General features: G+C 39.9%; 2 long non-coding RNA genes across 2 annotated transcripts; one reads left to right on the forward strand and one right to left on the reverse strand.

Moving 5' to 3' along the window:
* Positions 1–2,672: 2,672 nt before the first annotated feature.
* Positions 2,673–3,483, forward strand: LOC125539547 (uncharacterized). Its single transcript, XR_007296899.2, has 2 exons — positions 2,673–2,921; positions 3,212–3,483. It is a non-coding gene; the product is annotated as an uncharacterized LOC125539547 (long non-coding RNA).
* A 5,071-nt stretch (positions 3,484–8,554) lies between these two features.
* On the reverse strand, positions 8,555–15,065 carry LOC147986502 (uncharacterized). Its single transcript, XR_015617298.1, has 2 exons — positions 14,320–15,065; positions 8,555–8,777 (listed from the first exon to the last, which is right to left on the reverse strand). It is a non-coding gene; the product is annotated as an uncharacterized LOC147986502 (long non-coding RNA).
* Positions 15,066–15,788: the final 723 nt, after the last annotated feature.

The raw sequence follows: 15,788 nt of genomic DNA on the forward strand, positions 1-15,788 counted from the left end.
TATATTCCAAATAATAATCCCAAAATTAGTGGTAGCAAGCTGTACCATATCTTGACTTTCTGCCGTGCACATGGCAAAACAAATCTTTTTCTCCAAAAAGTAGTGTGTCGACCTAAATCTTTCCCCAGGAATATGCATTTATGTACACATTTTTCATTTATGATTATTCCAACAGAAAGTTCATTCTCATGGTTGAGCCACTTTTTCAGGTCAAAATACCGGAGCCACTCACAACTCACAAGTGCATGTGGACATCAACTAGCTCTGTGTTCCCCAATGCGATAGGCACCAGATCACTGCACGAACCTAGCATGTTTTGCCCAAGGTAAAATTAGAGAGGTCAGAGCCCTGTGCAAACTGCAGAGCCGGGATTTCGTAGTTTAGCAATACGTAACACCCTGTGGGCAATGAACAAACCAACTAACCCATTACTCCTAACTCAGAAGCACACCAACGTTCAATTTTCACCAGCTGACTTATTGATTCGATCTGGTGTTGTCATGGCGGCTCCCTGCCGCCTAACTTTCTGCATCAACTTGTAGTAAGTGCTTGGATTGCCTACAAATACGTGAGTTAGCTTTAGTAGTTAAAGAAGTGAGTTAGCTTTAGGCCCTGTTTGGTTTCAAATAAGTCACCAATTTATAAGTCGAAAAGTGTAAAAAGTGACTTATTTTGCCAAAGGACCCAACTTATAAGTCACCCCAACTTATAAGTCATAAGTTGCTCCACCCCAACTTAAAACTTATAAATCACCCCTTTTATGTGGGTCTCATCACCTTTACATTAAAAAGCAAGGTGGGAAGGTGTGCTCATGTGACTTATAAGTCAGATAACAACCAAACAGACGTGACTTATAAGTCACTGATTTTAAGTTACCTGACTTATAAGTCAGGTGACTTATTGAAACCAAACAGGCCCTTAGTACTAGAGCCATCATATGATATTGTCTCGCTCAACCTGATAGTTACCAGAATACTAATCGTTGGCTCTGCCGAATACAAGATGCCGGACATAAGAAATCTAGGATCGGCGTTAAATAAACCAATAGGACAGGTGCCTAAGCTTTGGGAGCCAATGAATGACTGCTTGAATTTGTTGTTATCATGGTACTACCTCTGCAATTGTGCGGGAGACATCAGCTCTCAAAGATCTACATCGTGTCATTAGGACCACCTATCCCTACGACTAGATTGCTCACCAATCAAATTAGTGGGAGGAGAGCCTAGGGGAGAGAGACCACGCAATCCAATTGGGATACGCAGGGCATCAAATCATGGGAGGAGGGACCGAACCCCATCAAGGTCGTCGACGCTGCCAAAACAACCAATTGCCATATGCTCCAAACGAACCACCAGTGTCCAGCGGGTTCTCAAGCCAGATATGGTAAAGAATAATGGTACAAGAGAAACGGCCACCGAGGCACCGACGACAACAGTATCGCCACCATGCCTCCATTGATTTTGTAGGTCCCCGCCACAACACAAATAATTCTGCTTTCCGGTACATGTAGCTTGCAGGATCGATTGCCTGGGGACACAATGTCCCTGGTGTGGCTGAAATGCTGGCCACAGCAAACACTGACCGTGGAATTGCTACGATGTCTTAATAATGTCTTAAGATCGACTATAATCGTACGAATCAACAATTATGACAAGTACATATGTGAGATTTGCTACAAGATTTGCAAAGTATCACAAGAAGACAACATGTTGGCATTACACAAGATTCCATAAATTACCGCAAAAATTCCCAGAGATCTTTGTGAGAATTTAAGTTTTTAAACATAAATTAAGTGCAGACATTTCTAATTAGTAGCATGATGTAACTAATATAAGCATGCAACTGTTTCATACAACCTATTTTTCTAGTGTAATTACCAGATTCTTATGCAGGATGGACAAAATGCTCCAATCTATTTTCAGTCCTGAGAGGCACATGCATGTCTGCAAAATTAGTTTTAACCTACCTTTCTATAAGGACAGCTAGGCTGGTCCTTCCAAGAATCAAACTGAAGATTAATGCATACAATTTTATTTTTCAGAATTTGGTTGTTAGTTGAAATTCTCAGTATAGTAACCAAAATCATGGTGAAAATGGTCCTGCTAGCATATATTGAGGATGCCTTTTAATAGAACGAAGGGAGAATGTTTACTGTTCGTGGGTTTGTGATTGTCCAATACTACAGAGGTAGTACTTGACAAGCTTTTGTAATTCTAAAATGTTTGGAAATGGACTACAAAGAACTCAATAAAATTTGCTTAGGTCAAGAGTTGCGCACCACGTCCACCGCATGTCCACAGGCTCCACATGCAGCACAGATCAAATGCTAATCCTCTCAACCAACCAATCCAAAAGATGCCGAACCCTCATGGCCATGGGCCACTATACTTGTTTAAAAATGGGCACCGGACCCAGGACAGCCAATTGGTGACTCATCATGTCTCATCCCAAAAACGGAAAACTTTGTGGTGAAATATTTTGCAGTATATAACTCACTGGGCAGCGATCTCCATATTATTCCATATCCAACTTGCTCGTGCCTATAAATGAAGACCATCCCACCCTATGGCAATGCACACCAGCAGACCATTCCACATGATAGCAAAGCAGTCAGGGCAGAGGAAGAGGAAGAAGGGGCGAGAGCCGAGAAGTAAGTACCTGTAGAGCTTATACTGGGGAGGCTTCTGCTGGGTTGCCATACGCTAAGAGGCAGAGAACGGGATGCAGCCAAGGATGACTTGCCGGCTCCTGGTGCTGGGAGTTCGTTGAGCTTTAGAGTTAGCCGGCAAGTTGTCTTTGGCTACACTTAGTTCTCTTCTTCTGGTGTTTGGCCCTCAAGCATTGTTGAGAAAACTCTAATGCCTGCATTTCTATCAACTTCCATCATGGAAATACATGAATAAGTATGCAAAGCATAAAAGGTATGCATCTCTAGCTAGCCAGCTCTTAGCATCTCAAGCTAGTTCAACCTCTACTAGACATAAAAAAATTCCAGCTCTATATATGTATATATGGAAAGTAAAAAAGAATAGCTTATTACTGTTCTATCTGCAATGGAAATGCATGAATAAAAAACATAAGTACAAAAGGCTTGGATACAAACTCAACCTCCACTTGACATCAGATCTGTACAATTCCATATGTATATATCAGACGATATCATCATTCCTTTGCCATTATTTTATGCTAATCCATGATTTTTTTTTTTAAGATAAGAGATTGACTTTCTTGTGGTACCCCCTGACGAAAATGAAAGTCCGAAGGATGTACAGAACACACTGCATGACAAAAGATTCCTCAAGGCTCTCACATGGCGGCAAAAATTGTACTTGCAATATTGTACCACAAAGATTATGTATACACAAAAGAAAATCTTAATTATGTAGGACAGGAAGCAGGAGGTGCATCAGCAATGTAACCATGTTACAAAAGCACTGCATTCCCTTTTCAATACAAAAAAGAATGGACAACTTCATTCCTCAAGTAATCAGTGTTAGTTGTCCTGTTCATGTCCTTTGAATAGTGCACTTTACTTTATTGGCTAAAAGCCCAAAGGTGACGATATTAACGAGAGCTTTACCTCATTATTAGCACAAAAACTAAAACATTTTCCCGATGCAAGGTATCATGAGTGAATGCTCAGCATCGATAAACCATAATAATGAGCTAATGACTGATGCAGCTTTCTGAAGGGACAACAATGCGGAGTAACTAGTAAGGCTCTATATCTAACTTTCATTCAAAAAAATCATAATAAAAATGATGAAACTTGTCATCATCAACTGTTCTAATTGTGACATGAGAATTACGTTTTGTATTCGAAGCAAAACACGTTCCACATTAATTGAGCATCCTTCATTACCTCAAAGTTGAATGGTTGATAGATGATGGAACATGGAACATGGTTTTATTGGACTCCAATATATGGGCTTCATGCTAACACTGATATTGTCATCTACTCCCTCTGTTCCTAAATAATTGTCTTTCCAGACATTTCAAATGGCTACCACATACGGATGTATGTAGACATATTTTAGAGTGTAGATTCACTCATTTTGCTCCGTATGTAGTCACTTGTTGAAATATCTAGAAAGACAAATATTTAGGAACGAAGGGAGTAGAAAGTCTAGAATACATGGTCACAACAAATCCACAACCCTCCATGACAAGTATCGCATGAGTCTGAAAGTACTTGAATATACAGAGAGAACAGATGGTACATTATTTAGATGTGATTTTCTCTTTTACATAAGAAGTCACACAGGAAGTCGGTAGCTGTAATATTCAACCAAATCAGCGATACCAGCCAATGTACTTTTTGATGCATCAGGTAATAATAATTGTACTGGTCATTATTTACAGATTTAAGTTGAATGATGTGTGCTAATAAATCATGTGGTAATGCAGCATAATAAGATGCCCAGATGCATGTGTCATCATGAGCCAACAACAAAAGAGATCACTCTGTTAATGTCAGAAACCTAAATCAGGATTTGTTGGCAAGACATGTCACAAATGAAGCTTTGGTTATTTCGTGAAACCAACATTAGTATTATACAAGGGCTACCAAATGCAGATCAATAACAAAAATATCAGTTTTCTCGAAAGATAACAAACATTAATGCTTGAAAAGTACTCCCTCTGTTCCAAATTATTTGAAGTTCTAGCTTTGCTATGTCAAAACATCTTTAGGTTTGACCAAGTCTGCAAAAAGATATATCAAATTGACAATACCAAATTAGTTTCATTAGATTTGTCATAAATTATATTTTCATACAATATACGTTTTTATGTTGTAGATATTAGCATATTTTTTATATACTTGATCAAAGTTTAAAAGGTTTGACTTAGGACAAAGCTAAAACTTCGAGTAACTTGGAACAGAGGGAGTATGACTCGACACTGACCACATCATTGCAGCGTATATGATTTTAAGAGAACTCCAGTATTAGTACCCACAAAGAAATTTCGCACTAAGAATGCAAGGAATAACTAGTCTTTACTCTGAACACCAAATGGAATATAAAGAGAATAAATATAGTAAGTACAAGTTTCAGATTATATTGAACTAATAAAGACACTGTATTCAATTTCAAACCTGTTTGATAGACACGATTTATAAATCTACTCCTGCCATATAAATGGATAGAATAGGAGCAAGAAAGATATATTTCTGAAGTACACGACTGAACAAGGGGATATTGTGTGCTCTAGGCACAGAAGATATGCTAGTGCACTAAGACACACTTAACCATCTCCAATTGTCATGAAAAGTTCTGATTTTTTTTACAACACTGGCACGACAGGTGTCTACCGCGGCAAGAAATTTCAAGACCAAATCAAATCTAGATGTCAAACACGAAAATATAATCCTTGTCGGAAATAGTAGTGAATTCAATTTTACTGTGAATAGTGGCTTCCGGGTACTACTCATAGTGGGGTTGTCTTTTCTTATTTCTTGGTGTATTGATCGAGTTTGGATTCTAAATTTTCTGGTAAGGCGTATGCATCATGTGCCAATGTTGTCCATATTTGTTTGGTTATTTCATGACACTAGAGGTGCTTATTAAGCCTCTAGTACAAACTCTGTACGTGTTTGTTTAAAGCAGGCCAAATCCCTTAACACACGCGATATCCCCCCCCCCCCCCCCCACCCCCACCCACACACACCCCCACAAAAAAAAAAGACACCCAACACCAGGACAAAGATAAGAAATGCATTCTCAGAGCATATGATTGGTTTGATGCCAATATTTATTTGGCTAGTGATTGGTTGGTTACGGACTTGCCAAATATTGGCTAGTGATTGGTTGATTGCCAGATTTTTTTGCCAACCTCACAAAAAGGTGCCAATTTGGCCAGTCTTGATATTGTCAAAATCTGGATAGCAAACCAACAGTACCCATTCATCGGGTGCGTAATAGTATTTGTCACAGCATGCCAAAGCCAGAAGCACGTCTTATCCTGCACAAGTACCATAACCACACGAAATCCCTTGGTAAACTTGAAACATGGATCAAATATCATGTGATGATGCATCATACAACATAAGAAGCCATTTGGACAGGCTGAAAAACAGAAACTACCCTACAGTATAGCAGCACTAAGTTTTACCTCCATGGTACTATACACTTTAATCAAAAGCCCTGGAATCCTCTGTAGACTGAGCCCTATCCATCAGTCTAACCTAGATACTTCACATAACCTACCTAACAAAACAAATCAATACTCCCTCCGTCACACAATGTAAGACGTTTTTTGACACTACACTAGATGCCAGCTCCCAGCCTTTTAGCCAGCAGATATATTCTTAAAAGTTGGAAATCCATAAAGCCTCAATGCGTGGATAGGTAATCATTTTCACTCAAGGAAAAAGTTATGCCAATAACTTTTTAAAAGATTAAGTCAAAAGGAGATTTCACTATCGTGCCAGATCTAGTTGCAGTGCTGCCCCTATAAATACCCTCCCCTCGATGTATACCAGAAGCACACCCATAGCTCAATAGCTGAGAGAGATGAGAAATCGAAGTGAAGAGTTCACTGCCGCAAGAGCCATGCAGAAAGAGGCAGAGAGTGGAATGCAGCCAAGGATGACTTGCCGACAGCACACAACAAGGTGGTAGTAATCTTGCCGGCAAGTCCGTCCTTGGCTACACCTTGCTCTCTACCTCTACTGTGTGGCTTTTGCATGGCCTGGAGAAACTTGAATTTGCCTGGTGTCTTTCTTCTTCCATAGAGGTAAAAGTACTTGCCTCACAGAACTATCAACTGTCAGTTTTTTTTTGGTGGGTGAAGAGGGGGGAGGGGGGAGGGGGGCTATGGGGGCGCGAAACCCACCTGAACATTTTCCATTTAGCCAGGAGAGATAGCAGCGACCATTTTTTGCAGTCACAGAGGAGAGATCCAAAGAGAGGCATTACGAGCTGGTCTCAGCCAAATTTAGAAGTCCTAGTCCAAAGCAGAAAGATGAAACACCTGCCATCATAACAGTGACGTGGAGAAACTCTGGATCCATGCCAAAATTGACTTACACATAGAGCAGGAGCCTCACCAGCACCACAGGAGAACATAGGCGGCAATTTTCCAGGCAACGGTGGCGGGTGGCAGGTGCTCCCTGCGAATGACTTTGGCGCTAACTGCTACTGTCGGACTTGAAACAAATTTATGCATGTGCGCAAGGAATATCGCTAAACATAAACTCCATGTGGTGCCAGTAAAAATGAACTGAATGCTGTTGATTTGCAATATGTATACAGACTTGTAAAGTATTTTCAGCATTGATCATCGCCAGTTTAGAAAGACAAAGTAGCAGATAAAATAAACAGCGAACCTTTTGAATCAGAAAGTATGTAAATAAGCTAAAGTATGCCAGCAGTAGCTCCACTCCAGCATGATCAGTTAGATAGTACGTAGATAGATATTTCTGTGGGTACCTTGGTGATTGCAGATCTGTCAGAGATTATATGCACAGTTAAAAAATCTGATTGCAGCTAAAATGAGAGTGCATATCATCTGGATACAGGCACGATATCACCAAACTATCCATCACTGAGAGCACACATATAAATACATAATATTAGATGAGAATAAATTGGCCTTCATTAACGAAGCCGGAGAATACATCCCGCTTAATTAATCAAAAAATAAAACAGATGAGAATGAAACTATAAACCACATAGTATGAAAGAGCTTGATTGTTAATACTCAAAAGAACATGTATGTTTTACATTTTTTCATCTATGAAGGACTTATATAGCATTATCAGTTGAAAACCTTATTTTGGAAAAAAAATTCTAAACAAGGTGTGATGCATGATTTGTCAACTCGTAGTACACAGGATATCAGTGTAAGATCTCAAAGTCCGTCCAAGAAGAATGATGTATAAGCAAGTTTCATTCTAAATAAATGGACGATGAAAAAAAATCACATTCCATCATTTCGCCACAGAAAAATAAAGACATTTCACGCATTGTCAGTAACTACTACTCCCTCTGTTCCAAAATAAGTGTCATGGTTTTAGTTCTTATTTTGGAACGGAGGGAGTACATAACAAATATAAAAGTTCAGCTCAATTTATAGTGCTTTTTGGTTAATATGATATACTCCCTCCGTCCCATAATATAAGAGCGTTTTGGACACTAGTGTACTTATATTATGGGACGGAGAGAGTAATAGATAATACTTGACCAAATGCACATGTATCTCTTTTTCACAGAATCAGAAAAGGACGGCTCAGGAGACACAGTTCTTTTATTGATGCTCATTCATAAAATAAGTGGTACAGCTATAAAGGAGAATCAAGTGACTTTTTCGTGGTCATATCTAGGGCAGATTACCAATACCTCTTTGCATTCCCTGTATAATGTGTGCTCATATAATACTACCATTTTTCAGCCCATGACATGGAATTGCAGACCAATGACATAAACTGGATTTTTCCTTCCTCTCACAAATGTATATCTATATTTACTCTGATACAGTGCCCATATGAAATGTTTGCTAACATCAAATATTGGGGACATATAGCCATTGATATATTAAATGATCCTGTGGAAGCACTCATTCAAAGTGTATATATAATAAAAATATAAAACAATGTATCATAATTGGCACCTCAGAATATTATGGAAGATTGCAACATACTGTAATAAAACCTGCAAAGAAGTCCACTTCACTGGGACACTTCCACAGAAGCCGAGACAGCAAGGCAGTACTATTCCGAATTACATCTGATGATGTCTGATGTAATGTAGGATGAAAACCGATGCTTGCAGTTTCTGCTGAAAAAAATGTGTGATAAGATAACTAATTAAACGGATATAGGATTATACAGCGTGAATTGCTCAAATAGCAGAAAGCCAATTTATCAATAGCACTGAATGAACTTTAATTAATAGCAGTAAATAATGTTGACTAACTTCAGAGGTTGTTTAAAATCAAACTTGGGAGCTTGCATTGGAGAAACGTAAGAGTACCATGATTTGTCTTGAAACATCACTAGCGAATGAAGAGCAGCTTGTTTTATCGATAGTTAGATCGTCACACTGTTAAATGTAAGTTGTTGTCACTTATTTTGCAAACATGCCATGTAATTCTAGTAGATAAGTAATTTTGTTTTGCATTCTGAGCAAATTGCCACAGAATTGCCTCTCCTTCACATAGATTAAACAAATGTTGATAGAGTACATGGAAACATCCAATGGCAGTACTCCAGAATGGGATCTAGACATGGCCTGATCTATGTCTATGTACTATTAGATATGCATGTGGCGGTGAACAATGGGCAAAAGTGTTTCTAGTACCACAGTGTAGATACTTTATGACAATGAATGTCAGATTCTATGAAGTGCCACTGCAGTTATATATATCTGGTCGGCTATACACAATAGTCATGGGAAGTTTTGTCTTTTTTAGAGAAATGGTGACCATGTGGGAGTTACATTGTGTATTGTGACACAAATGTGTAACTCGTCAAACATCAAAGCCACATCAAATCAGCTAATTATTGGTACAAGACTACAAGTAATTCATAATGCACGTTGGCATCCAACTTGGCTACCAAACTGAACATGATCCATCTACTGCTAGTACTTGTTTGACTATAACTTAATACAAAACTTACAAGCTCTTCTGCAACAATCAAACATAAAACCCAATGGAAGGCACAGCTCACGGACAAATTGTTTAGATAAGTTAACAGACTGTACACGTCAATGAATCAACCACAAACTTCCTCAAACTATACAAGTAAGATCGATGGTTATTGCTCAAAGGACCATTGGGGCCCAATTTGGGTGGTGTTTGACCAATAGAGAAACCTGTACGAGATGTCTGCCACGATCGAGTCTCTACATATCCAATCGAGTAATTTAGAAGAGCATAATGAAATTCGGGTAATTTAGAACAGTGCACCATGGACTTCACATAATATTAAGCCTCGGATATCCTCCAAAATAAATAAAATGAAGCAAACTCAGAATTAAATTTAGGTAAAATTTCGGGCCTCAGAGATCGAACATTTACCTTTATTCTCCAACACAATCTACTATTTCGACACACAACAGGTGTTCTCCATGAAGTTTTCCCATCATCACACACTAATGTACATTTTAGCTTCACACAACACAGAAGCTTCCTTTGAGCTTGCAGATGCGATTTAACATTTCAAGGATGGCAAAAATCAATGATCGCGGAAAATTATCCAGGTTGCAGTGCCGAGACAAGCAGGGGGGAAGGGAGGAGGCAAAAAGGGAAATCAATAGCATCCCAACAGTAGATGTTCATTCTGAAGTCAGGAGCACGTCCCTCCAAGTACTAGATCACATGAAATTCCTTGGTAAACTAGAAGCATGGATCAAATATCATGTGATGATGCACATGATAACATGCGAAGCTATTTAGACTGTCTGAAAACAGAAACTTCCTAACAGTATAGCACCACTAGTTTTTTTTCCTCCATGATACAATAATCAAAATCCCTGGAATTTTCTGTAGACTGAGCTCCATCCAGCAGTGTAACCTATATACTTCACATAACCTACCTAACAAAAGAATTCCATAGATGCTAGCTCCTAGGCTTTTGGCCCGCAAATATATTATTAGAAGTTGGAAACCTATAAAGCCCCAACACATGGATAGGTCATCATTTTCACTAGAAGGGGAAAAGTTATGGCACTAACTTTCAAAAGAAGTAAGTCAAAAGGAGATTTCAGTGCCATTCCAGATCAAGTTGCAGTGCTGCTCCTATAAATACCCTTCCATTGATGTATACCAGAAGCACCTCCATAGCTGAATAGCTAAGAGACAAGAGAAGTCAGAGCGAAGAGTTCACTGCCGCAAGAGCCATGCACAAAGAGGCGGAGAGTGGAATGCAGCCAAGGATGACTTGCCAGCAGCACAGAACAAGGCGGTAAACTTTGATACGATTGCCATTTGCCCGGCAAGTCCATCCTTGGCTACACCTTACTCTCTACCTCTCCTGTATTGCTTTTGCATGGCCTGGAGAAATTTGAATTTTCTTGGTGCCTCTTCTTCCATAGGGGTAACACTAGTGAGCCAGAAGCAACCAGGTTTTGCGCTGGGGGGGGGGGGGGGGGGGGGGGAGCAAGGCGCTCAACCACCGGCTAAATTTAGAAGGCCGAGGCCAAAACAGAAAGAAAAAAACACACAACACAGTGACGCGGAGAAGCTCTGGATCCATGCTGCCTTCAGAATTGACTTGCAGATAGAGCAGGAGCATCGCCAGTGCCATAGGATAACATTGGTGGCAATGTTCCACGAAACGGTGGCGGGAGCAGATGGTCGCTGCGGAAGACTTTGGCGTTGCAGCTCAGCTGTCAGGTATGAAACAAATTCATGCATGTGTGCAAGGAATGGTATGAAACATAAAGTCCATGTGGTGCCAACTGAAAGAAACTTGCATGTTGTTGACCTACAATACTCATAAAGACTCGTAAAGTATTTTCACCATTGACCGTCACTAGTTTAGAAATATAAAATATGCAGATAAAACTGACAATGCACATTTGCATCAGAAAGTGTGTAAAGAAGCTAAAAGATGCCAACAGCAGCTCCACTCCAGCATGATCACTGAAATAAGGTGTAGATAGATATTTCTGTGAGTGTCTTGGTGACTGCATATCTGTTAGATTATATGCACAGTTATAATTTATGAATGTTTCTGTTTGCAGCTTATATGGCAGTGTGTATCGTTCTGGCAGTGCATATCGTTCAGATACAGGAATGATTCTTTGCATGGCATTACACAATCCATCACGGACATACAATATCCGATGAGAATAAACTTCGTTAATGAAGCCCAGGAGAACATCATTTTAATAAAAAATTATGAGAATGAAACTATAAAATCACATAGTATCAAAGAGATTCTAAAAAAAAATAGTATGAAAGAGCTTGATTGTTGTTACTCGAAAGAACATGTAGGGTTCTTTCATCTACGAAGAATTAGCATAGCATTATCCAGATCAAAAACTGTTTTTTGGAAGAAGAAAAAAGTCATATTCTGAACAATGCGTGATGCATTTCTATGCCAACTCAGTACTAGACAGGATATCAGTGTAGGATCCAAAATGCTGCCAAAGAAGAATGATATAGTTTCATATATTTTTAATACGCAGATAGACAGCGAGATATGGCACATTTCATCATTCACCACAAGAGATGAGAATATTTCACACATTGCCAGCCTTGAAACAACATGTCCTAGTAACTAGTACAAAAAAATACCTATAAAAGTTCAACTTAACTTATATAATTTTCTAGTTAATGTGATATAATAGATTATTCTTTGACCAAATGCTAGTACAAAAAAATACCTATAAAAGTTCAACTTAACTTATATAATTTTCTAGTTAATGTGATATAATAGATTATTCTTTGACCAAATGCACATGTACCTCTTTTTTGTAGAATCAGAATGGATGACTCAGAAGAAACAGTTCGATCATTGACGCTCATTCATAGAAAACAGGTGCAGCTATATATCATGTATTTTCTGGTGATCATATCTAAGGCAGATCATTGCTATTTAATGTGTGCTTGGATAATAATTTCATATTTTCCCATGACATGGAAATTGCGGAACAACGACATGAATATGTCTAACAACGTAAACTAAATTTTCAAGCTCTCAAAAACACATTTACCTATATTTACTCTGGTATAGTCCACATATGAAATGTTTGCTAACATCAAATATTTAGGAGATGTAACTGGCACCTCAGACTATTATGTAGGATGATAAATATCGTGATCAAACAGCAAAGAAGTCCACTTGATTGGGACACTTCCACAGAAGCCGTGACAGCAAGGCGGCACTATTCCAAAAACAAAATTATACTTGCAGTTACTGCTGAAAACAAATGTGTGATAGCATTATCCCTACATTATTCCAAATTTATAATATACCAGCCAGTTAATTTTTTTTTGAGGGGTACCAGCCAGTTAAGTGGATACAAGATTGTATGGTGTGAATTGTTCAAAATAGCAAAAATCTCAGTAGCACTGGATGAACTTAAATGGCAGTAATGAATGATGACTACTTCAAGAGGTTGCATTGGATACATGAGAGTACCATGATTTCTCTTCAAGATTATTCAGGTTTCTCTTCAAACATCACTCTAGCATATGAAAGCGTAGCTTGGTTTTATCAATAGTTAGATCTTCACACTGTTAAATGTAACTATTTGCCACTTAGTTTACAAACTAGATATGTTATTCTAGTAGATAAGTCCCTCTGTTTGCATTATGAGTGCCACACAATTGCATCACCTTGACATGGATTAAGCAGATTGGCTGTAGAGTACATGGAAACATCCAATGGCACTACCACAGTGCTACTAGTACCAGAGTCTAGTTGCTTTATGTCACCAAAAGTCGGATTCTATGAAGTGCCTATATATACCGGTCAGCTATATGCAACACGTCATGGGAAGTTTTCGTCTTTTGGTAAAGTGATGATCATGGGGAGTTGCACTTTGTGTTTAGTTACACAATTGTGTAATATTGAAACCTCGAAGCCACATCAAATCAGGTGATTATTGTTGGTACAAGACTACAAGTATTTCATAATGTACGTTGCATCCAACTTGGCTGTACTGTTATTTGTTTGACTGTAACTAATACAAAGCTTACAAGATCTCCTTGCAACAATTAACCAGAAAACCCAACGGAAAACACAGATCATGGACAAATTGTGTTGTCAAGTTAACAAACCAGTGTGTAGTGCGTACACATCAATGAAACAATCACAAACTTGCACAAACTATACCAGTTAGATCCTTGGTTGTTGCTCAACCCAACTGGTGTTCAACCAACAGAGAAACTTGTAAGAGATGCCTGGCGTGATCGAGTCTCTATGTATCCAATCGAGACTCAATTGGGCCTAAAAAACTAAACAATTGGCTCGAAACACCAGCAATGAAATCCAATTAGCCATGCGCGCTCGCGTGGGCGTGCCCACCCTCGGCCTCGCCAGATCAATTGCTGGCCACAAAGGTACCCAAATCCTCATGAATCGCTCGGGACGTCTGGTGTCGGCGTGCCGCCCACACGCTCACCAGGCGCGCACGCGCCCTGTTCGACGGTGTGCGCCCAACCGTGGGACCTTGCCAGATAGGCGCGCCACGGAGAGAAATTCGCACGGTTACTGCCGATTAACTCGCGCAGATCCAACAAACCGGCATTGCCGATCGCAGCCCGCGTGGGCGCTGCTCCGATCCAGGCCGACGGTCGCGACGTGCGCGCGTGCATGCGTACTCGTGCAGCGCTACAAGGGAGAAGGTGGCGGGGGACACGCACCTGAAGCTGTTCCGCCGCCGCCGCCTGCCACCGACCTGCGCTTGCCTCGCGCGCTCCGACCTGCGCGGCCGCATTGGAAGAGCCGACGGCCGCGCGCCGTACCTCCCGCGCCCTCCGGTCTCGCCGCGGTGGACCACGAAATTCCAAATGTGCGCCGAAACCCTCGCGAGCCGCGTGCGCCGGGTTCATCCGCAATCGCGCGACGGCAGGGACGCGGCGGGGGAGGGAGCCAGGCCAGGGGGCGGGCGTGGATTTCGATGGCGTAGACGAGCGAGGTACAGTGGCCGCCTGCCCGGAGCGTGCAACGTGTAAACGAGAGCGTTGGGATGCGGGGCATTCTGGGTTCCCCTCGTTTTACGTCGCACACCTTGAAGAAAATGTTATTTTGCTTATTTGTCAATCAAAATATTATTTTACTTACGGTTTCTTTTATAATGCGTTGAGAAAGGCCGTCGCCCTGTTGGTTAGCCGTGCAGGAGCGCAAGCTGCCCTGGTTCGAGTCCTGGCTCGGCTGGTCTTGTTGATTTTTTCTTTTTTCCGATGCGTTTCACTGTGCTGTTTCCACAGACAAGGAAAGACAAATTCAGCCCAAATAAATCAATTGCATAGGATAACATCATTTTTTTTCAGATAGTCCTCCAAGAGCTTCTTTCCGATGGTTTTGCTTACCTTTCAATTATGTTCGTTAAAATCTATTTCACATAGTTTCTTTGCCTTTTTTCAAAAGGATAGGATCTAATCTATTACACCGAAAGTACAAAGTATCTCAAACATAGTAAAACTAGATGATACCTCGCACGTTGTTGCGGGAACTGTAGCAGGAAAAATAGGTATATTAGGCAAATCCGCAAATGAAATATTCTTGATAACCTTGTCATCTCTCATCTAAAATATAACTATTTCGTGAGATTGAACAAATACATAACATTTCCTTTCAAAAACATATGAACATTAGTGGTTTCAGTTCCCATTCGTGCATCAGAAACTTCTCGTCCACAAAGAACAAATAAATAGACCACAAATCAAATAGGCATTAATGATTTTCTTGGAAGGTGGTAATGATTCTTAGTTGCTCGCATCATAGCTCACTGATTATTTCATCTGGCAAAGACAACAAACAATCTTCTATATTAATAGGAATAGAACGGTGACACTTGAAAAGTGGAAAAGGAATGATGTGTAAGAAGAGTTGATGATGCCGAGAGCAAGATTGGAAGAGTACTAATCCGGACCAAAACTTTTCCCCCCTGTAACCCAGACAAAAGTAACCTGCAAACACCAAGATATTTTGATTATTTAGAAATAAGTTCAGAACACATCAGTAATTACAAAAATAGAAGATGTGTTGAAAACACAAAACAGATCATAGACGTCATACGATCAAAAGAGAATTGTGCATTTTTTGTAGGGTAATTTCTTCAGATCTCTTATCTAGCGATGGCAATCAAAAGAGAATTGTGCCTTTTTTG

Source organism: Triticum urartu, chromosome 2A, assembly GCF_056163025.1.
Source record: "Triticum urartu cultivar PI428250 chromosome 2A, HENAU_Tu73, whole genome shotgun sequence".
Classification (NCBI taxonomy): Eukaryota; Viridiplantae; Streptophyta; class Magnoliopsida; order Poales; family Poaceae; genus Triticum; species Triticum urartu.